The 25,112-nt window shown below is 44.3% G+C and overlaps 1 protein-coding gene across 1 annotated transcript in view; it reads left to right on the top strand.

The window, feature by feature from the left end:
- The first annotated feature begins 4,786 nt into the window (after positions 1 to 4,786).
- The window catches only part of LOC121861044 (5-hydroxytryptamine receptor 6-like), a 78,086-nt gene continuing 57,760 nt past the window's right edge, over positions 4,787 to 25,112 (top strand). The window contains exon 1 of the mRNA XM_042358532.1: positions 4,787 to 4,975. The gene's annotated coding sequence lies outside the window, so the exon portion shown is untranslated. The remainder of the gene's footprint in view (positions 4,976 to 25,112) is intronic.

Here is a 25,112-nt window from a genome sequence, read left to right as displayed (position 1 = left end):
TAATAGCCTTGTCATCCTCCTCTGAATGATTTCTAGGGATTCTATAACCATTCTGTAGTCCAAGGTTAAGTTTAGTCACATTATGTTCAGATACGTTGAATTAGCTTCAAGTAAGTTTCATTACATGTTGTTAGCTTAGGTTAAGAAAAGTTTGGTCTAATTTTGGGGGAAAAAATAACTAGATATATTAAGATAATTTGTGTAGGGCGAAATTGACTTTTGAATTTTTTTTTTTATTCCTTATTTTACTGATACAGTTTTGTTATATTCAAAGTCTACCAGTCATATATCAGGAGGTAGATGAAAAAACACAAAACGTCTCTCTCTCTCTCACACATATAACATGAGTCACCCCCCCCACCTCCCACACACACACACACACCATCATAGCTACAATCTAAACTTCAACACTAGGGCAGCAACACCTCAGGTACCAGCATGCATAATCCATCCCTTATACATGTCTGATATGGTTTATGTCTCTATGGGCTCCCCCCCCTCTCTTCTTCATTCCCTCCACTCTTATCATTTTTCCTTCCTTCTCTTCTTTTCTCTCAGTCCCTTCTTGCCTTGTACCCTTCCTACCCTACACTTCCATTCTTTTTCCCTCCTTTCCCTCTCTCTCTCTCCCGCTTACCATTGTCTCTCCCTCCCTTCCTTCCTTTCCCTCGTTTTGAATCGTTCCTTCTTTTGCTCTCTTTCCCTCTCGTTCATCCCCCCTCCACTCAGAGCTGTACAGGTGCTGCAGCAGGTGTACCAGTGGGTTAGGTGGTATTCAGATGAATGGGTCATGAATGGGTGTAGTATGGAGGAGGCCTTGAACATGACACACCGATAATATGACACATCTGACACACTGATAATATGACACCAAATATTACACACCGATAACATGACACACCGATAACATGACACACACCGATAACATGACACACACCGATAACATGACACACCGATAATATGACAACACCTCCTCCTCCTCTGACCCAACCCTGAGAACCACCTTCACAGTTATGATAATTAACAATGGTTGAATCCCATGTTATTTATGTGATTTGTGAATAATAACAATAACCCGATACTATGTGATTTCTGGTCTTTATAAACATGATAAATTTCCCTAAGAGAACACAGAACCTCCGACAAACGACAGCTGAATGCATCTCCAACCATCACAAACACAGTCGTTGTTATGATCTGGGAAGTGTTGTGTCGTCCGCCTGTTTTACCTCTGGCCTTCGCTGCCATCCCATAGATCTCCTTAATCCTCCTCCCAACCACTTCAGGAAAAACATATTCTTACACTGCTGGGATTTCCATCTTGAATTTCATTTTGCAAACATTTTCTTACTGTGTGTGTGTGTGTGTGAGACTATAAATGACAGAACAAGAACTATAAGAAGTCTCAAATCGCTGGTGGTGGCGAAACACACACACACACACGTCCATGAGGGGTGAACGGGCCGGTTAGCAACAGCCCTTCTTTTGGTACAGTACCCCATCCCCTCCAGAATACAGAAAACGGCAACACCTGGGTACAGTACTACAACAACAAAAAACGCCCGATAAGACCATACCTCCTACGGTATATAGTGAATCATACAAGTATTCTTTCTACAAATGGCTAAATAAACCCCGACATAAACTTAATATTTACTGGTATTCAGGCTGGGTATGCTTTTGAAATATACATGCCAAGGGTAAGGTGTTATCGGGGTGAGGTGTGGCTGGTACGGGTGAGGAGGAGTGGCTGGTACGGGTGAGGGTACAGACACAAACTTGGAACTCCTTAACCCCTTGAGTAGGTCGTCTCAGAGTCCCCCCCATCAACATCCTTAGTAAAAAAAAATTAAACAGCCCACCCGAGCCTTAATGCTGCACCACCCTACACAGTGAGACCGCCCTCTGCTGTGTAGGGTCGAGGCGGCAATTGTCATTAACTTCTCTTGTACTGTTCTGTTTTATGTGTTGAGACTGCACAAGTTGAAGGGATCCACGAAAAAAATAATATTTGGATCAGCTGGAGTTAAATAAAATGCGAGTGACGAGAACGTAACGTTGACTTCATATCTCCATCAGGAAGGACGTCACCCTGTCACCCTCTCGACCTTCTCCTCGTCGCTGCACACACACACACACGTCATCACACTCACACTAAATAGCTTGTCCCTTAATAATGTGTCAATGCATATGTGCCTCCCTCCTACCACAGCACAGTCTCCAGCCGTCACCAACACCCCTTCCTCCTGGCCAAATACTTACTTACTAGGGATTTATCACGTCTCTCAGGTACTTACGCCCTTAAACGCATGAATCAAGAACGCAAGCATGAACACCACAAACTTCCCTGTTGGGCGCTGTAAACACTTATGCGCTTCGCCTTGCATAGGATACAAGAGACGGGTGCCCAATAGCCTCCTTCCGGGGTTAATCTGATACAGTATCCAATATCTAGCGGCTTTGATCACACCTCCCCTCACCGTTGCTAGTTTTCACCTCCCTTTCCTTTAACTCGAAACAATTCCTATTCTTTATTTCCCTTCCTACTTTTATTTCCTCTTCTTCTCCCTCTTACTCCTCTTTACTCTTCCCCTTTTCCACTCGGGTGACCTCGCCTGCTCGGGGCATACTCGTTACTTGCACATTTTAATAGCGTCGTTTCTTGTGCATGCAGAGGCCAACTGTTTCCCCCGTGCGGTGGGTTATTACACAGAGTAGGGTGAAAAATAAATACATCCAACACTGTTTACGTTGGCTTACTAAATTAAAGTTTATACACCATTATTATACATCATTATATTACTATTTTATTTATATTCCTATAATTGTAAGGTTTATCGATCGTAGGCTGTGGAAAATAATCAGAAAAAATCTATTTCTTTAGAGACGATTATTACAACAACAACAATAATAACCCTAGTAGGTGAAAATATAAGAATAAACTGCTAACTGGTTGACTGCAGCTAAATCCCAAACACGAGGTCCAAAAATAGCTGGAACATTAAAGCAGCTAACACTCACCAGCTCAAGCTACACCGCCCAGCCACCCAACACTGCCACCTGCGTTTGGTTAGATTAGGTTCGGTTAAGATTACCACGTTCTCATTATTAACTAACCTACTTAACTGTGCGTGTAACCTGTTGACTTGCACCAAGTGTTTGTGGGTGGTGATACACACACACACACACACACACACACACACACACAAATAACCAGGACACCGGATAAACAAGGCCGAGTTTCCTGACTCTTATGTGTTACGATGGTGACCTGATAATGGGGACACCTCGCTAATCCGGATAAGGAGGGGGGGGGGGGAGTTGGCATCTCGCTAATCCGAATAATGGACATCTTGCTAATTCGGACAATGGCAATGGAGGGAAGACATCTCTCAAATTCGGATGTGTGGGGATCATCTCGCTAATCCGGACATCTGGGGGAATCACCAAACTAATTCGGAATGGGTATCTCACTCATCCGGACAATGGATTCGGGGGGGGGTACATCAATCTGAAATACAGACAATCACATTCCCGTCAGCCAAACACTAAAACACTACTGCACGAACCTCGATAATCAGGACACCGGATAGATGAGTCATGAATAATTAGCAGACGTTCGGCTGGCTACATGTTGGGCTGAGTGACAGTATGTAGGGTGAAGGGAAATGGAAATAGTGAAGGGAGGGAGGGAGGGAAAGGGGATGGGATGGGGAGGAGGAGAGAAGGGAGGGATTGAAGGGGGGAGAGAAAGGGGAGGGGATTGAAGGGGGGGAGGACGGAAAGGGAAGGGGATAAGGAGGGGTGTGGAGGGGATGAAGAAGGAGAGGAGGGAAGGAGGGGGATTTGGGGAGGGAAAGGGGATAGAAAAGTAAATAGGGGAGGGATGGAGGGATAAGACTCGGGAGGATGAGGGGGAGAACTATGTCTACAGACGACAACAAGTTCGCCGGAAGTGGGTCAGGTCAGGTCGGGTCAGGTCAGATCAGTTTACTCCACGTAATGAGTGACGTCAGGCCCAGACAGGTAATAACACCGTAATTATCTTGAGTTACTGTGTTTATCTTATCTATATTCACTGAAACGGTCATGCTGTCATACCGTCATGCTTGTTAAGTCATCATCCTCAATGCCACGTCTTGAGTGATCACAAATACAAACACATGAAAAAAAAACACTGATACATCCACAGACAGAGAAATAAACAACAGGATATAGTCACACGAACAGCCAGACAAGAACTTATATTGTGATATTTCTGAAATTATTTATTTATTATTTAGTGAATTCTGTTCCGGAAATAAACTTCTGGACTGACTGACTGACTGAGGGAGGGAGGGAACACATACACACGAAAAACGCAAATGAAAAACAAACAAAACACGAAAACAACTACGATAAAAAAAAACACACACACACACACACACACACACACACACGACAAACACACCTTTACACAGCCACGCGCACAGGAATAGAATCAGAGCTATACACCTGTTGTGTTTACCTAATATGCTAAATGGCGCGAAACTTCTCAAAACAAACACACAAGATAAGAACAACACAAACACTGGCCGGGGAGCAACAGTCACACTCCTCCATCTTGCCTAACACCTTACGAGTACTTTTAGCGACGTGATAGCAAACAGAGGTAAAAAATTGTCGCTAACAGAACCAGAACGACGAAAGGCGACGGTGTGGGAGAGTACTATATGACTAACTGGCAGCAGAGGGCGGCGGGGCGCGGGTGGAGGTGTTGTCTTCGCCTCAGTTGGGGTTTGGTCGTGGTGAGAGTCGGGTGACGGCCGCACCGGACGCGCGCCGCCCCCAACACAATCCTAGGATTTTATCTTGTTACCTACATCCTGCACCTCCTACAGCGGGGGGGTGTTCCCGGGGGCGTCGTGTTCATCATGCCCCGGGCACCAGACCCGAGGGCCCTCACACTACGGGGAGTCATTTAAACGTGTATAATGTAAGTTAAATACCCTGTTACTCTAGGTTAGTTGTCCCAAACATGTTAAGACCTCACAGGAAATTTTTTACCATATTATATAATGAAAACTTTTACTACAGACACCAGATTAAACAACTGGCCACTGGTTGCATTAAGAAAAACTCAAAGTCTTTCTCACGCGACAAACTCATCATTAGTCAAGTCAGATGAGGCGGAAATTAACTTGAAAAACGAGGACAGAAATATGTCACTGATCATAGAGATTATCGAGATGTGTAAACCCGGCCTCACGACACTAGTTGACAGACACACACACTACAGCAGTACCGTGGGCTGTGTGTGGCATAACAAGGTGTACCTGTGTATAGCGTGGCGAGTATGCATCAAGTGTACCTGTGTAGAGTACCTGTGTAGTGTACCTGTGTAGTGTACCTGTGTAGAGCACCTGTGTCAAAGTGAAACACTAGTTGAGGGGAAGGTGGAGTAGGAGGGAAAGAGGAGAGGAGTTATAGAAGGGGAAACGGGGTTAAACAGAGGAAGTGGAAGAAAGGAAGAGGGAAGAGGATAAGGAAGAGTAGTAGAAATGAAAGCGAGGAAGGAAGAAAGAAAGAAGAGGAGATGGTACCATGAAGGAAGAGGGTAAGGAATAGTGTGTAAGAAGAGAGAGAGAGAGAGAGAGAGAGAGAGAGAGAGAGAGAGATATCCCACAGTCCAGCACACTTTAGTCTCAAGTCTTTTATCAGTACAAAGGAGAGGCATATGGGTGGCACTGTACTCGACTGCTTTCACTTTGGCAACGGTAAAGGCAGGTACCCATTCACAAGGAGGGGGGGGTTATATAAGAGAAAGAGGAGGAGAAAAGAAGAGTAGAGGAAGAAGAGGAAAGAAAGATTACTAATAGTGCCACGTCCAGGTGAGGCTTGGAATAGTGCCGACAGCTACTTGCCCCTCCCCCCTCCCCCCTCCCCCCTTCCCCCTTCCCCTCCCCCTCCTCTTTTGTCTGTAAAATTCCTATTATCTCCCGACACCATTGAGGGAGGATGGGGGAGGAGGTTACTTGGACATGGTTGACCTGAGAGAGAGAGAGAGAGAGACTAACCTACATTCTTTTTTCTTTCACTCTCACTTGTCAATTTCTTCTCTCACATCTTTATATTTTTAACGTTACCTTTGTTACGTCACTCGTCCACCTGTTATTTTTGGTGCGTCATTCGTTCACCTGATTGTTTGTAAGCCTATGAGAAACTACGTAATTTGTGTTCTATTATTATCATTATTATTATTATTATCATTATTGTTAATATTATTATTATTATTTTTATTATTATCATTATTATTAGACAAATCTACAAAAAATCATAAAAAATGTTTTTTTTTCCGTTTTTACATTAGTCGCGGTGGAAATATTTCATAGGGAAAACCATAATAAAAGAGGACACACAATAATAATACACACACAGAGTGTTCCGAGTAAATTTTCCTTGCCATAATGGTCGTATTTCACCCTTCGTCATATGCTAATTTTTTTTTAAATACTCAGGTTAAATACAACATCAGGGGTAACTGTCTCTCTCAGCTTCATCACCAGGGAGTTACAAATGGAGATTAAAGTAACGTCTCATTCTCCCGGGAAAAATATGATCAACAAAAAACTACTTTAAAAGAGTTTTTTGTTTTTTAATACTTTCAAGCATTTCTGAAGTATTGACACGCTGATGAAAGACACTGGGAGGGGGGGGGTGGGGGAGTGTGGACAAGTGAGATAGTGGGCAAGAGAGAGAGATTCAGCCATCCAGTATTAGCATTTACAGACTAGTGAGGGAGGGAGGTATCTAAACTGGGTGCTTGAGGCGAGGTGTGAGGACGAGGTAGGAAGCTCCCCGTGATACCCCTCTAATGAGTGACCCAGCGAGTGATGAGTGACCCAGCGAGTAATGAGTGACCCAGCGAGTGATGAGTGACCCAGTGAGCGAGGTACTGAATTACTGAAGTGTTTTTACCCCGTCGTCACGCCATAACCACCATTCTCAACCTACCTTTTTTTTTTATACTAGCCACAGGTAAATCCTCCTCTCCCACATAATTACAATACGTTACTCGTTAGGTGGTGTGGTGGCTGTGTGGTTGTAGTACTCATCTTCAGACCCCCCCCATAAAAAATCACCGTTCGAATCCCTACGATTGGTGATCTAAATCGATGTTGCTGGAGAATAGTTGCCTGATTTTACAGTTGAGGAAGTGAAAGGCGGTCGAGTGCAGTGTAGGCCTCGCTGTCTCCTTGTGTACTGAAGGCTAACAAGACGATGAAAGAACCAGGGGTTATGTAGAACCCTTTCCTCCCCCTTTTACCATCCCCCTCCCCCACCCCACTACCCCCCACCACCCTACCCCCATACCCCGCTTAATGCTGAGTAAACAAACCATTCACATCTCATAATACAATGAAATCCCGTATCAACAACTACAAGTTTACCAGTGAAGTAAATCCACCCTTATTTACCTTAATAATCTGACATCAGTATTAATCAAGATCCTGGATGAAGTCTTGTGTCCCCCCCCAAGAACACATTCATAACTTGCGTCAGTCAGCTTTTATGAATACCAGTTCTATAAGGTATTTAACTAACTGATGTATCCAATGAGAAATTTTTTTTTCCTTTCTGACTCACGCCTCACTAACGCAGCTTTAGGCCACCGTGTCCCCCCACCACCCTCCATCTCCCCCCCTTCTTTTTAATAATAAAACTCGTAAAACAAATATATAACATGGGTGCGTCTCATAGGATGGTCACTTTTTCACTCTTATTAAATAATTTTTTGTCACTTGATAAAATAGTCAAGTTAAGATGATCTTATCTATGCAGTTTTGACCTTCTGACGTGATATGACCTTCCTCCTTCGTGACCTTGACCCTCCTCCTTCGTGACCTTGACCCTCCTCCTTCGTGACCCTGACCCTCTGTTGTGGCCTTGACCTCCTATTGTAACCTTTACCTCCTTGACCTGACCTTGACCTCCTAGCCATTATATTTCTGGGTCATATCTCTCCCGAAAGTTAATGTCACCTCAGAGGTTTGAGAATACAAGTGTGCAAAGTTTGGCTGTTGTTGTGAGAGTTAGTGAGACAGACGGGTGAAATTACCTCCCTCTCTCCCACTCACTCAGTAACTTACACACTCACACACTTGCACTTACACACACACTTGCACTTACGTACTTATTGACACTCCCACACTTTCATACACACTGATATACACAAACACTTACTTACTCTCTTTCACACACACACACAGTTGACACAAAATGTATTAATCATAAACTTATATTTTCTGAAGCCCAAATGAGAGTCTGCAAACACAATTAAGAGCTCGTAATAACAAGTAAACACTGAGAGAGGGAGAGCTTTTGTGGCAGGGGGAAGGATTTTTTTTTTGCGGCCGGAGGAACGTTTTTTCACTTAATATAATGGAAACGTTCTATTTTTTCACTTAGAATAATGAACTTAAGGTTAGAATTAAAAACAAAATACGAATATTTTTTTTCCTTATGTTTTCGTCATCGAGGTTTGAGAGAATGTATAATTGGCGTTGAAAAAAATAATAATGATTCAGACGGGAAGTGTTTAGTTTCGATTAACAATATGGCGAACGGATTATTGTGAATATATCAATTAAATCTTTGAGTACGATGGCATTTACCTCTTGAGTATAATGATTGTAAGGTCATACGTTTTCCTATCTATCTATCTATCTATCTATCTATCTATCTATCTATCAGTACGAGGTAACACAATTACTGTACCTGATGATGATGGCAGGAGGTAGGAAGGGAGACAGGGGGGGTAAGGGAGAAACAATGGGGGTGAGGGAGAAACAGAGGGTAAGGGAGAGACAAGGGGATAGATAAGGGAAAGGCAGGGGGGTAAGGGAGAGACAGGGATGTAAGGGAGGGACAAGAGGATAATGGATAGTCGGGGGCAAAGGAGAGACAGGAGGTAGAGGGGGGGGGGGTGTAGGCCTGAGGTGACGGAAATTAAACAGTTGGTAGAAACTTCACTCTGTCTGATGCTTGGAAATGTCTCTGTCAATCTAACTCTCTCCTGTCAACCTAACTTTCTCCTGTCAACCTAACTTTCTCCTGTCAACCTAACTTTCTCCTGTCAACCTAACTTTCTCCTGTCAACCTAACTCTCCTGTCAATCTAACTCTCCTGTCAATCTAACTCTCCTGTCAATCTAACTCTCCTGTCAACCTAACTGTCCATATACCGAATATCAACCACCAGAATTCTTAATAACAACCACAAAATTGTAGTCTATAATTTTATCATAGAAAACGGAGCATCAACCTAACGTAAACTAAACTAATCTAACGACTCAATAATTCTGGGTTACACTTGAGATTCTCTTCACAAACGTAATTATAAACCTTTTTTTTAATTATTACTTATTATAATTATATAAAAAATAGATGGAAAATATATTAATTGAGGTTTATAGTCGATAATGTACTAAGTGTATGTGTTTATAAGGGCTTGTCACCTTTAAGTTATCTCGCCCTTGTTTTAACTGACTGCCCGTGACCTGAAGACTTGTGTCAGGCCAACAGTGAATTATGTAACGTGATGTAACTGACGTAATGTGATGAGGATGATGATGTAACGTAACGGATGATTTAATGTAACAAAGTATCTTACGTAATATAACACACCTTTCACGTAACACCCCAAGTAACATAGCACATTACCTCACGTAACATAACACACCACTTCGCGTAACATAACACACCACTTCACGTAACATAACACACCACTTCACGTAACATAACACACCTTTCACATAACACACCACTTCACGTAACATAACACACCACTTCACGTAACATAACACACCACTACCTCACACATAACACACCTAAAGTGACTTAACACACTACATCACGTAACATACACTACGACACAATGTTAAAAGTTTATCGGCGATCGTAAAATAAGCGAGAAATAAACTTAGCGTCTGGTTGATGGTCTTCACACACAAGTTGAAGAAGAAATTAACACAGTGGTTGATGCTTGGTGTTAGGGTATTATCGCCTCTCTCTCTATCTCTCTCTCTTACGTTTCTTCATCCCGTAGTTTACCCAGAAGAGAGAGAGAGAGAGAGAGACGAAGTAAAACAAAATAAAGTTGGGATAAAATTCGAATCAAGTTAATCTTCGTCTCTCTCCAGTTCCTATCATCACTCTCTCTCTTACTTCCTCCTTTCCTTCGAGCCTCCGTCACCCACTAATGCACCCCCCCCCCCACACACAGAATAAGACTAAGGAAGAAGGGAAGAATAGACCCCCCCTCCTCCCCCCTCTCGTGTGAACCAGAGGGACGGTGAATCCATAACAATGTTTTATTTGACGGTATACGCAAAGGGGGTGAGGACGAGGATGGGGGGGCTACTATCATACATTCATACACAACAAGGAAGTGACCAGCGCAGGAGGAGCGAGGGGAGGGGGTGGGTTCAGCTAGTCGTGTTGCACAAGATCATGCAAGAATGCAATAAGGTTGGAGGAGGAGGAAACGTTACCTAGTAGGCTAGTGTCAGTTTCAGGAGACACACCAAGGCTCGTAAAAGCAATGAAGATTCCCAGGTTAATTTGTTTGCAGCAATTACTGTACCATGTGGGGGGTGTGTGTCTCTACCATGTGGGGGGTGTGTCTGTACCATGTGGGGGTGTGTCTGTACATGTGGGGGGGGTGTGTCTGTACCATGTGGGGTGTGTCTCTGTACCATGTGGGGGTGTCTCTGTTGATTACCACCTCAAATAACTTTCAATATCATTTCCGCTACTAGATTAACTTAGTTACTTTTATAAGTTTACAGATAGAAGGAAATAATAAATAGATTACCTGAATATTAACCCCCGCAGCTTATATCACCTGATGATTGAACACCCTAAACCTATCTCTGGGGAGGGGGGGTTGGAGTTAAGTTAGGGTTAGAGTTAGGTTGGGTTGGGTTGGGTTGGGTTGGGTTGGGTTAGGTTGGGTTGGGTTGGGTTAGGTTGGGTTGGGTTGGGTTAGGTTAGGTTAGGTTAGGTTAAATGATATATGGATGAGAGGGAGTAACAGCTGGAGGGTGGAAGCATCGGTTAGGTGTGAGAGAAAGGCTTCATCACACACACACACCTCCACTTACTCACACCTGATTGTCTTACAAGAGGGCGTATGACTGCCATTGTTCCTGAGTGTCGTGAGAGAGAGAGAGAGAGAGAGAGAGAGAGAGAGAGAGAGAGAGAGTCTTGAATGTGAATTGAGTGGAAGGAGTACTTGAGAATGTGTATGGGAGGAGGTGCTTGTATGTGTGTACCGAACACAGACTTCCACACATAAGACTAATCACCTCTGCTCATCACCACACAACCTTGCACCACAGACCAATAGTTTAATCAATAGTTTTCATTGTTTGATGCCCCGTGACACACACACACACACACACACACACACACACACACACCCAATAGACATTAAGATCAAAGAGAAATATAGATGCTCTGGGCTAATGAGTAAATGACCTTAACCTAACCTAACCTAAACCTAACCTAAACCTAACCTAACCTAAACCTAACCTAAGCCTAAACCTAACCTAACCTAACCTAAACCTAACCTAACCTAAACCTAACCTAACCTAACCTAAACCTAACCTAAGCCTAATCTAACCTAACCTTACCTAAACCTAACTTAAACCTAACCGAACGATACTTAAATGAACACGAACGACATATTATCTCTCGTATACGCGTTGACTTCCCCTGACAGCTATATACGATAACATCACCATGGAAGTTGACGACAAATACGAACTGCAATAACAACTCGTACTAATTAGTCTGTGAAAGCTAATGAACTCGTTTGGTTTCCTATCCCCACACGGTTTAATTATGAGGAGAGAACCGTACCCCATCTTTGCCCCACCCTCCACCCCCACACCCCCCCACCGCCCAGAACCTGCGCTCGATTTGTCAACTATAAATATCGTCTTACTTATTATTGTATAGTTTGAAAGGTAATCCATTCGCCCCCCTCCCCCACGGAAGTCTACGGTCTGGGTGGGGGGAATTCAAAGGGAATAAGACAAGTAGTACAGGAGTTTGTTGTTTTTATTTTAATATTTCGTAATGATCAAATACTGTATATAAAGATTGGTCTGTTTTATGTAGTACTCTCCTCTTCTGTCGCTTTCCTCCCTTCCCCCCCCCCCTCTCTCTCTCTCTCTCTCCCCCATTCGTCTACCTCCTTTATCTCTCTTTCTCCTCTACCCTCCCCATTTCCCTCCCTCCATCTCTCACTCACCTCCTCCCCCCCCCCCTTTCCTTTCCCTATTTACCCTACTATCACAATATTTCCTCAATTTCCCTATCTCCGCCTTCTCACCTCTCCCCCATTTCTTCTCCTTTCCCAGCTTTCTCCTCCTCCCAGTCTTCCCCTTCCCTATCCCACCCCCTTCCTCTCCTAACTCCCCCCCCCCTCTTCCTCCCTCCGCCACAATGGACACAAAACACCGTAGATAACATGAATAATATATGGAGGAGAGAGAGGGAAGGCTACAATCAATAATTCCCCTACCTGTGTCTGTCTTTTTCGAGGTCTAACACGGCTCCATCTCGCGCTTTCACTTCCCATACAGTTGCTTTCACCACCTTGTTAGTACTTTCGTGAGAGTTACAGTTGCTTCTAAACGCTTCCGGAAGTCCATTTACTGCCCAGATGTATCCTGCCTCACCCAGACACTCTCCTGCCTCACAGACACTATCCTGCCTCACCGGAACACTATCCTGCCTCACCCAGACCTCTCCTGCCTCACCCAGACACTATCCTGCCTCACCCAGACACTCTCCTGATACTTCCAGACACTTTAGGGATACTTTCTAACATTTTACTGACACTTTCCATCTCTTTAGTTGTGGGGTAGGGTAAGGTGGGATCCTTACCCTACCCTACCCCATCCCACCACACCCCACCTCACCCACCCCACACCCATCCACCTCACCCACACCCATCCCATCCACCTCACCCCACTAAACAGGAGTGTGGAAGTAAACCAAACTGTTTATTGATTACGGTCACCAGTTCCACCATGTACCGGACCAGTTCCACCATGTACCGGACCAGTTCCACCATGTACCGGAAGTCAAGAATAGTTTTGACAATAATAACGTACAGAAAATGGTCAGAGAGAGAGAGAGAGAGAGAGAGAGAGAGAGAGAGAGATGGCAACGCCGTGGTAATCCCTTCAACATCGTCCTCCTCGTCGGTCGGTAAACAACACACAACATCCCACTCAAACTATCGAACCCGTGTCAACAGGACTATACCCGAGAGCCAGCACTCGACCACAGCCACTCAGCCATCACCGGAATAAACCAACCCTGCCACCTTAAAAAAAACAAGCTAAAACAAGTAAAAACAAGTAAGCTAAACAAGCAAACGCCTCACTATCACAGTCAACCTCAAACAACACTGTCAGCTCGCTTAACCAAACAAACAAACAAACAAACAGCCCTAAAACTCGGTAGTTAAACATAAACAAACAAACAACTCATTTACATCCCTACAGGGGTCAAAATACAGCATAATATTACAGTTACAGGAATATTAAAAGTGATACCTTAAACCCAGTTGCAAATCCATGTAAATGCAGTAAAGTCTCTATGTAATTCTGACGCCATTTTAGACGTGTTTATGTGTTCCTATATGGTGCTGGTATGATCTCTATAACTCGGAACGCGACCCACTTAGTTATAACTCGGCTCCGTATTATCTCCAGTCATCTAATTCCCTCTAATCGTATTAACTATAATCTATATAATCCGCAACGCTACAGTATTATATCAGTGACGTCACAGGTATAACGTCCAGAATAAATTAATTCTCATATGATGAAAAGAGGTCGAGTTGGATCCCGTAGTCTAGATATGTGATTGAATCCTTCTCGTGTCGTATTGAATCCTATATAGTGATGCTCTCTTGTTATAAGGTTCTGAGGTTTTACGGGTCTATACGGGGATAAGGAGAGTCGTATTTTCACCCATACACGCTGTTGGATCTCATTTGCCCGACCAATAGGAGCTAATAGAAGGATAATCTTGGGTTTTGTATGGTTTTATTTTATTAGTGAGGACGTAAATTGTGACGTAAAACTGGTGACGTAAAACTGGTGACGTGAAACTGGTGACGTGAAACTGGTGACGTCAATTAAAGTATTTTTGTTTTTAATTTTTTGTTGCTGTTGCTGTTTACGTTTTTTGTCGTCAATATTTTTTTTTCTTGTGGTTTTTCTCTTTTTCCTCTTTGTTCTCCTCTTTCTTTCTTTCTTTCCTTCTCTATCTCTCTCTCCTCTTTTTTCGCCTTCTCTGTGACCCCTTGAGTACGCTAGTCCTTTGAGTACGATGATTTAACACCTTGAGTACTATAACATTAAAAAATCAGTATTAAAAAAACCCCAGTTAAAACACACACACACACACACACACACACACACACAAATAACTAGACCAGGTAACGTAACAGTAATCACCAAGGTCGTTATATCATTCAGTACTAACGACAACCAGTCAGCACAGACGATCCTCACTACACAGGTGGGTGAGGCGCGGCTTTGACACCTGTGTTATTGTAATTAAGAGTTAATACATGATTGCGGGGATGTATGGTATTGGTAGTGGTTATTCTTGTGTTACCTGGCAATTGTAGTATCAAGAAGGTGTTTGTGTGTATGTGTTGTGGTCATATAATGTGTGTTTATTTAATTCCACACACACAGGGCCACCAACGACGTTCAATAATAAGGCTGATGATTTCCTCTACGTGTGTTCCACTACCTGTTCTGCCACCACCTGTGCTGCCAGCAGTATTATTTGTCACTTTTCCTCCTCCTCCTCCTTCCTTCCTACCACACCACCTCCCCTCATCATCCTACACCCCCCCCCCTCAAGGGCTGGATCATCGAACCCGTGTACTAGGAAGCCGCGTTGCCGCGTTGCCCTGGACATCTCGACAGATCACCACTTTATATGTAGATGTATGATAGGGAGGGAGGGGGGGGGGGTTCAACCTCCCAATACCGAGGGTTAAAATTCCTGAAATGTAAATTTGTACACTGTAAGCTGACTCAGATGATCGGTAAACTGACTCAGATCTTCGGTAAACTGACTCAGATCTTCGGTAAACTGACTCAGATCTTCGGTAAACTGATTGAACGTATAAACTCAAAAGCCCTACATGTAAACTACTCACAAAATTCAATCTACCTAACCGACTACTCTCCCCCCCCCAAAACCAGTTAATCCTCGCTCAATACGGATAGAAAATTAAATAGAGTTTTTGTTAATAATAATCTCCTTTACCTTTTTTAATACGCCTTAATGCCAGGAGGGAAAAAAAACATTATTATCAAAATTAAATCAATGACTTAGTTCCGGCAGCCTTTCAAGGTCAGCCCATTGAAGCAATTATATACCGTGGCAATTAATTAGTCGTTAAGTGAACCGCGTTGCTAAATACAGAACCAAGCAACAAATAGACAGAACTACGCGACGCTAGACAGAACCACGCGAGGCCTAGACAGAACCACGCGACGCTAGACAGAACCACGCGACGCTAGACAGAACCACGCGAGGCCTAGACAGAACCACGCGACGCTAGACAGAACCACGCGACGCTAGACAGAACCACGCGAGGCCTAGACAGAACCACGCGCGACGCTAGACAGAACCACGCGAGAGGCCTAGACAGAACCACGCGAGGCCTAGACAGAACCACGCGACGCTAGACAGAACCACGCGACGCTAGACAGAACCACGCGAGGCCTAGACAGTACCAAACAGAACCAGACAGAACCAAAGCTATATATTTTTTAAGTAATTATATATATTGAATAGTGAAAAAAAAATGGATACGATTCACTCAGCAAATCTATCTATTGCAGCGAAATGTAATTGTTGCAAAGGTGATGCCGAAAAGTGGGTGGATTATTGCAGATTGGTCAGTTGCAACGGTGGGGGATGGGGGATAGAGGGAGGGGTGGGGGATAGAGGGAGGAGGGTTGGGGGAGACTTTTGATTGTATTACGAGAAATGAATTGGTATTAAGAATATGTAAAGTCGATGATTATTGTTCATTTTTTTTCGTTTGTTTCAGAATTCACACTCACACGCACACACACGCACACACACACACACACACACACACATATATATATATATATTTTCGACTTTAATCCGGGACTCAGAAAACGCATCTAGTTACGGTAGGGTCTCAGACTAAAGGAAAGAAATGAAGATAGATCAGGTGCGAGAGTGAAGGAGCCCCTCCCTGTGTCAGCTGAGAGGGCTTAATGTTGTCATGTTTTTAAAGTGTCGTGGTCCCCGGGGCAACACTACACAATCCACCTTAACTATGTTGGTGTGTCTCCCCGGCCACCAATACTACTACCACCACCATTACCTCCAGCCACCACCCCTCGTTTACCCTCACCACCTCTCCCTCACCACCCCTTCCTTACTCTTCACCCACCCCTCCCTTGCCCTCACCACTTCCTGCCATCATGCGTCTCTATCCCATCTCGTATTCATTGTGGGGGACGCCTGAGAAGACCCGAGACTCCTTACTCGATCTCTCTCTCCCGTCCTGTCAATATGGAGTCCTACATTGTTTGCGAGGTCCTATTCTCTCTCTCTCTCTCTCTCTCTCTCTCATAGGAGGTGTAGTGTGGTAGGGCGTAGCTAAAAAATATGTAACGGGAATTGGTCAGGTGTGTGTGTGTGTGTGTGGTGAAAGGAGCCAAAACGTGATGGAGTGTGAACGATGACCGTCAACCTTTTCCTCCTCCTGGCGAATTACTGTACACTCAGGGTCAACGGAGGAGGAGGAAGAGGGAGGAGAAGGAAGAGGGAGGAGAAGGAGGGAGGAGGAGGGAGGGAGGGAGGGAGAGGGAGGGAGGAGGAAGGGGAGGAGGGTGGAAGGAGAAGGAGGAGGAGGAGGAGGAGGAGGAGGAGGAAGAGGGTGGAAGGAGGACGGGGAGGAAGAAGACCACCCTGAGTACTCCTATCAACACTCATTACAAACACCTTTCAACTAAACGAACACACACACCCACTAACACACCCCTTAACACCCCTTATTATAGTGAGACACGGGTGGCAGAGTGGATACACCGCTCACCCCCTATCCCGCGGGTCACTGGTTCGATCCCAGGGGAGGGGGCACTTCCAGATATCTACCTCCCCCCCCTAGATATAAATTCCACCTAACCTAACCCAACCTTACAAATGGGGAAGTAAAAGTGGTGGAGCGCAGTTCCCGAATACACTTGAGTTAATGTACCGATGGACTTAAGTGTGTTGTCTGAGATCCACTTTCTAATTATGTTAAAAGTGAGATGGTTGATGATTACTAGAGGCAATTAGTCAAGTCTTTCACGAGGTGTTAAAATCTTGTTGAATAACCATAAAAAAAATGGGGAGAATTATAGGACTTTAATTATCATGTTAATCTGTTACCTGTTGACTCTCCCTCTCACCTTCCCTCCCTTCTTCTCACCCTCTCTTCTCTCTCCCTCCTTTTTTTCACTTCTTATCACCCTCCTTCCCTCCCTGCCTGCTTCTCTCATTCCTTCCCTCTCTCCTTTTTATATTCCTTCTCCCTCCCTCCCATTCCTCCCTCTTACTCGATCGACCTACCCATCCCCCCTTTAATCTATGATAGGGGTTAGGTAGGTGAGTGCTTCAGCAATCCACAACAGCAAATGCGATTACCTGGTTAATCCTGTAATCCTGAAATATGACCCCTGTTAATTGTTATTATCTCACTGTAGTATGGGACTCTCTCTCTCTGTGTTATTCTAGGGCAGCGTCTCTTTCTCTCTCTCTCTGTTCATGTCTCTCTGTCTCTCACAAACACCGGCTTTTATCCTACACCCACCCCCCTTCCCTGCAGCGCCATCTGTCGTAATCACCAACACACTCTTGTACTCAGCACGAGGTGATTCAATTGTGTGACCTGAATATCGGAGAGAATGGGGTGGCCCGACGACCTGTAGAGAGTGACGACGTGACCTGTGACCTGGAGGGGGAGAATGGAGTAGCGGTGAAGGAGGAGGAGGAGGGAGTGGTGGAGGATAATGAGGGAGTGATGGAGGAGAGGGAGAAGAGGTATAGGTGGGCGGTGATGGACATCTTGACAAGACCTGTCACTAACAACACGACGAAGGCGGTGACGGAGACTTAAAGCTGCCGGAGGTCTAGTGTGTGTGTGTGTGTTAAGAGGTGGGGAGCAAGAGAAGGCAACGTCGTGTGGATTGCCAAGGAGGGTGAGGGAAGGAGGGAAGGAAGGAAAGACGGACGGTAGGACGGAAAGACGGACGGTAGGACGGAAAGGCACAAGGCACCCTGGAAGGATAGACGGAAAAATGAATGGATACAAACCTAAGCCTCATTATTATACTTTCAATGCACACAATAGATCTGTGTGTGTGTCTCTCTACCACACACACACACACTGGCCATCTTCCAGGTATGGCCCCCACACGAGAAGCTATCACCATTACCGTAACTAATCCTATGAACGAGTCGCCTTCTCTCTCACTAAACCATTCTGTCACGCAGGAGTAGGTAAGACCCTTCTGGTCATGTAAGAGTATATCCAAGCATATATACCACGCATACTCACGATTATACGTTTAAAAATACACCTGGTATGTATACGATGGGAGTTCATGAATAATCGCTTAATAATATCAATGGGATTGTATACACCTGTGGGTATGTATAGTGTAAATATATAAACAAGAATATTAGTGTTTCTTTTGGTATATCCATGAACCTTTTAAGTGCTTAGGTAAATGAGAGACAGACAGACGTTTTCACCCCAACAGACACAATCTCCCTCCTTCCCCGACACCCCCTCCCCGACACCCCCTCCCCAACACCCCCCCATATATTTCTACTACTGTATTCACATCTATATGCAAACTTCTCCCCTTGTTCACAGTATAGAAGACCTCCACTAACTTTCTCAACTAGTTTAACGCGTCTTTGTAACTTTCTCAAACTTCACACAGGCGGCGTTAATTGTATCCCATTTTTCCCCTCAGGACGAACTAGGAAATCTGAAACATCATAGAGGTGGTGTTAATTGAATTATTTTTGTTTCCCAGGACGATGTATCTATTTTTCCCCCAGGACGTCCTAAGATATCTCAAACATCATAGATTAGGTTAGTTTTTTATACCTAGGACGTACAAAGAAATGTTATACTTTATAGGATAGGAACCAAGTTTTTATCCCAAGACGAACTAAACACTCACGAGAATTTATACAAGCCGATGTGAAATTTTACCTTTAAATAAGAAATTGCATCTATTTACTGTACATTCGAGTCTTAGGGAGATTTCACCGCCATTTTGTGATTTAGTGATAAATATATACAGTAAATTGAGTTATGAAAGGGGGGGGGGGGCAGGGGAGATGTTGCCATGGTAACTCAGGTAGATAATGTTAGGCTAAAACGAGAGAATTTCTCAGGTAATGTATATCAAGACCATAAATAGTATCATCTACACCTTAATTAGTACCATTTACACCCTAATTAATAACGCCTACACCTTAATTAGTATGAATCTTCCAGGGTGTTTCTAGGCCCCCACTCACCCACAAAAACACTCACCCACCAACACCTCCCACACCCACCCACCAACACCTCACCCACCCACCCACCAACACCTCCACACTCACCACCAACACCTCCACACCCACCCACCAACACCTCACCCACCCACCCACCTACCCACACACACACCCACACGGCCTCACAGGTGCAAGAGAGCCAGCCACCAATTCTCAAACACTCACTATTGTCAAGGACCGTCCCAGGTATTTGGACAGTAGCCATATTTATTACGTGTAGCACTGGCCCCGCCCACCCCACAGTAGCACTTCTATGTTACTATGGTCGTTTACACACTTTTGAGGGATTGAGTTGGTAATACTGTTTTGTTTATATATCACTAAGGTTATCAGTTAGGATTATTTTTTTTCTTGTGGTATTTACGTCAGTGTGTGTGTTTGTGAGTTTGTGTGTGTACGTTAGTGTGTGTGTGTACATCTCTGTGTATATGTCTGTGTATACATCTATGTGTGTGTTTACGCGTGTGTGTGTGTGTGTGTACGTCTGTGTACACATCTGTGTGTGTACGTCGGCATCCTAATTCTATATTATCTCTTTAAGGCCGACAATCTCAGACTGTAATCCTCAAAGGGTCAAACTTTGGTCCAATGTGAAACAGGAAGTGTACACAACTTCTTTCATTACCTCAGGAGCTTTCACGGAGGAAACTACAGGGTGTGTGCGTGTGTATGTATTTTGTGTGTTTACGTATCTTGTGTGTATGCATCTAGTGAGTGTGTGTATCTTGTGTGTGTATGAATCTTGTGTAAGTAACTTGTGTGTACATATCTAGTGAGTGTGTGTATCTTGTGTGTGTGTGTATAAATCATGTGTGTACGCATTTTGTGTGTGTACATAACTTGATAAGGTGTGTGGACACTTGAGATATTAATTAGGATGTGAGAGAGAGAGAGAGAGAGAGAGAGAGAGAGAGAGAGAGAGAGAGATATTACACTACTTGGTGTAGATTAATACAGTATAACCTTTTTTTCTATATTTTCAATTTCTTTCCGGTCTTTTTTTTGCCCCCCAGGCTCCGTTGTGGGTCGTTTGACCTGTGCCCGGGTGGGCTAATTCCCGTAAAAAAAAAAAAAAATAAGAACATAAGAAAATAAGAAGTCTCCAATAGGCCGGTTGGCCTGTGCATGGCAGCTCCTGTCGAGAGTTACTACCACTCTCTATCATCCATGAATCTATCCAGCCTCCTTTTGAAACTTTCCAGCGTTCCAGCACTTACTACAAAGTTGCTGAGCTTGTTTCACTCGCCCACCACCCTATTTGTGAACCAGTTCCTTCCTATCTCCCTCCTAAACCTAAACTTATCCAACTTAAATCCGTTGCTTCGAGTCCTATCCTGCTCGGATATTATAAGAACTTTACCTATATCCCCTTTATTGATTCCTTTCACCCACTTAAATACTTCTATTATATCTCCCCGCACTCTTCGTCTTTCTGGGGAATGCAAGTTTAGTTTCTTTAACTTATCCTGATATGGAAGGTTTCTAAGTCCCGGAATCATTTTCGTCATTCTTCGCTGCACCGACTCCAGTGAATTTATATCCATTCTATAATAAGGGCACCAGAACTGAACCGCATAATCGAGGTGCGGCGTGACTAGCGCAAGATATAGTTGTAATAAGACCTCTGCACTCTTATTACTTACACTTATAGATATAAAACCCAATACTCTGTTTGCCTTATTTCGAACATTAACGCAATGTTTTCTCGGCCGTAGGTCCGGGCTTACAAGTACCCCTAGGTCTCTTTCACAAGTCGACTTCTCTAGGTTGATGTTGTTAAGGCTGAATACATTGTCAGTATTTGTTCTTCCAATATTAAGTACGCTGCACTTGCTGGTGTTGAATTTAATTTGCCATTTTTCAGACCACCCCTGCAGTTTATTTAGATCCTCCTGTAATGCATTTGCATCCTGCCCTGAATTAATTTGCCGCCCTATTTTGGTGTCATCCGCAAACTTGCTTATGTCACTGCTGATCCCAGTATCTAGATCGTTTATGTAAATTATGAACAAGAGTGGGCCTAGTACTGACCCCTGGGGAACCCCACTAGTTACACAGCCCCACTCAGATTTAAACACCATCTACGCTGACCCTCTGCGTTCTATCGGTGAGCCATGATTTTATCCAATTTAAAACTTTCCCCTCGATACCATGAGCCTTAATTTTTCTCAGAAGCCTCTGATGCGGTACTCTGTCAAATGCTTTGCTAAAGTCAAAGTAAATAACATCGTAATTTTCGTCATTATCTACTACCTCGAAGACTTTCCTAAAAAACGTTAGCAGATTTGTTAGACACACACACACACACACACACACACACACACACACACACACACACACACACACACACACACACACACACACACACCCATCCCTCCCTATCCCTTCTCTCCCTATCACGCCCCTCCATCCCTCCCCTCCACTATCTCTATCTATCAACACACATCCTCCAGACTTGATTGCTCCCTATCGCCACCTATTATTTACCTCTTATCAGTTAATCCATCAGTCAATTAACTTTCCCAATCAGGTCATCTTAGGTACAGTGTTGCCAGATAGTCACGTTAACCCTTGGTATTTGTACAGTGTTGCCAGATAGTCACGTTAACCCTTGGTATTTGTACATCTTATAAAACTCAGTAAATAAGTCAAGAGTTTAATGAAAGGCATAATAAAAAAATATATACAACTTTATTCCGGATAATTTAGTTAAAATAAATTGGTTATCTGTTGCCAAAATAATTCGTTAAATTGGATTTTTTTTTACAGATTTGTGACTCTTGTTTAATCGGATATTTATTTTTTTACGCGCCACACAACACTACCCACACAGTACCACACCACCCGCACCACACCACTCCCACACTACCCACACCATACCACACTACCCACACTAACACGCCACCGACACACTACCCACACCATACCACCACCACACTACCCACACCGCACCACACCACACCGCATCCACACTACCACACCACCCACACATACCGAGAGTGTGGGTAGGCCGGGCTGTATTGTGAGACAGAGTGAACCTCGGGCAGTGTGTGTGTGTGTGTGTGTGTGTGTGTGTGTGTGTACGCGTATGTGGGTCACGAGGGATTACTACAGTGTAATTTATCTACTATTAGTGAATATTGCATGGCAGCCAGACCGGATAGGTGTGTCTGTGTGTGTGTGTGTTTATGAAGGTTTGTGGAGGTGTTTGGATGGATGTATGGATATTAGGGTGGGTTTGCCATTAACCTCAAGATAAACTGACACTCACAGCACACACACACACACACACACACACACACACACACACACACACACCCCCAACAGCTGGTGCAGGTATAAACAAAACAATATCGCCTATACCCCCGCTCCAAACACAGGCGTCTCCTTTATTTACTAACACACACACACACACACACACACACACACAACTACTATCATCCAATCCCCTGGCCAAGCTCCCCCTCTATACACAAGCCAAATATATTATGACACAGGACTAGGGAAGAAGAGGAGGAAGAAGAAGAAGAGGAGGAGGAGGAGGAGGAGGAGGAGGAGGGACCAGACCAGACCAGACCAGACCAGGCGAGGCTTTACGACCATTGGAGTGATGACTTTATCCCAGAGTATCATAACAACTTTAGCCCTCGCATTGTTTTTAGTTATATATATATATATATCATCTTGCTGTTGGTGGTGTCTGTCTGTGTCTTTCTTCTGTCTTTCTTTTTTGTTCCTTTTTCTTGTTTTAATGTACAGTCCTTTCCTCCTGATCCTTGCTTCCGTCCCTTCTTGACCCTCCTTCCTTTCTTTCCTGACCCTCCCTCCCTTGCTAACCTTCCTTCCTTCCCTCCCTCCCCTCCCCTCCCCCAGGTACTCCCCTCTCTTCCCCTCGTACAGACCATCTCCCCTCGTTAGCCCTCTCCCCACCACTCTCCCCTCTCCTCTCTCACTTACACTCCCCTCACTCTTGTCTCCTTCGATCCATACTCCCCTTCCTTACACCTCCCTTCTTCCCCTCACCCGGCGTACTTTCCCTCTTTATCTCACTCTCATCTCTCCCTCTCCCTCCCGTCTCTTTCTCTCACTCCCGTCCATTCCATCTCCAGCCCTCCCTCTATCCCCTAACCTATCCTAACTTCACCTAACCTATCCATACATCAGGACTCAGTAACTCCCCAAAATAAAGTGAGAATTTAACCTTACTATTGGGAATCCAGAGACAGACACACACACACATACAGACAGACATACAGACAGAGACAGACAGACAGACAGACAGACACAGACAGACAGACAGACACAGACACAGACACAGGCGGCACCTCACGCTAGTCTTTGGTCAGGTACAAGATGTTTACTTGAAGGTATCACAAGACAGGGCTTCAAGAGGCAACACATCAGGATACCCTCCTTTACGCAACCCCAGGGAGGAGAAGGGAGGGAGGGAGGAGAGGTAGGGAGGGACGGTGGTAGGGGGAATACAGGAAAGGGAGGAAGGCAGGGGAGTGAAGGAAGGGGAGGGGAGGCAAGGAGAATGAAGGATGGGGAGATAGAAGAGAGAAAGGAAGGGAGGAGAAAGACATGAAGGGAGGGAGAGAGACATGAAGGGAGGGAGAGAGACATGAAGGGAGGGAGGTAAGGGAAGGGAGGGATCATAGGCGTGCTTCTCTCAAGTTCTTTTTACACGCAACAGTTTTATATCAACAAGCAGAGGTCTATTTTAAGTGAGTGTGTGTGTGTGTGTGTGTGTGTGTGTGTGTGTGTGTGTGCTTGCTTGAGATGATCACACACACACACACACACACACACACACAAAGGAGGAAGTACTTCAACCTGTCATCTCATGTAACAGGGGGAATGACTGTTTCAATGACTGTGTTGTGAGTGGTGCTTGTGAGAGACTGTAAACAATATGAAGACTACTTAATATACGAGAGATAAAAAGTTCACGTATAATAACTGATAATAAAAAAAATTACAGTCAAATAAATTAATATCAACAAAATAATAACAATAACAACAGTAACAACACCACCACCATAAACCAACAGTAATAACAACACAACCACCATCAACCACACTACTAACCACAACAACAGCCCGCCCGCCACCCGTTGTTTTTCACGGGAGGTAAAACACTGAGACGAGGCGACAGTCGCAGGAGAGGTGTGGCTGATGAACTAATGTAACTCGTTCTCTCTCTCTCTCTCTCTCTTCTATCTGTCTGACACACACACACACACACACACGCACACACACACGCACACACACACACACACACACACACACACACACATCAAACACTCACCCGAAAGATTTGTCTTAAGGTGAGTGTAACGCGATAAGAGTCTTGGAGTGGTGGGCCAATTAACGCGCGTGATGTATCCTGAAGGAGGGGCAGGTGTGGCAGTGTTCTTCAGG

This window comes from Homarus americanus, unplaced genomic scaffold (genome assembly GCF_018991925.1).
Source record: "Homarus americanus isolate GMGI-L3 unplaced genomic scaffold, GMGI_Hamer_2.0 scaffold52806, whole genome shotgun sequence".
NCBI classification, from domain to species: Eukaryota; Metazoa; Arthropoda; class Malacostraca; order Decapoda; family Nephropidae; genus Homarus; species Homarus americanus.
This window is presented reverse-complemented; position numbering and strand designations above follow the sequence as displayed.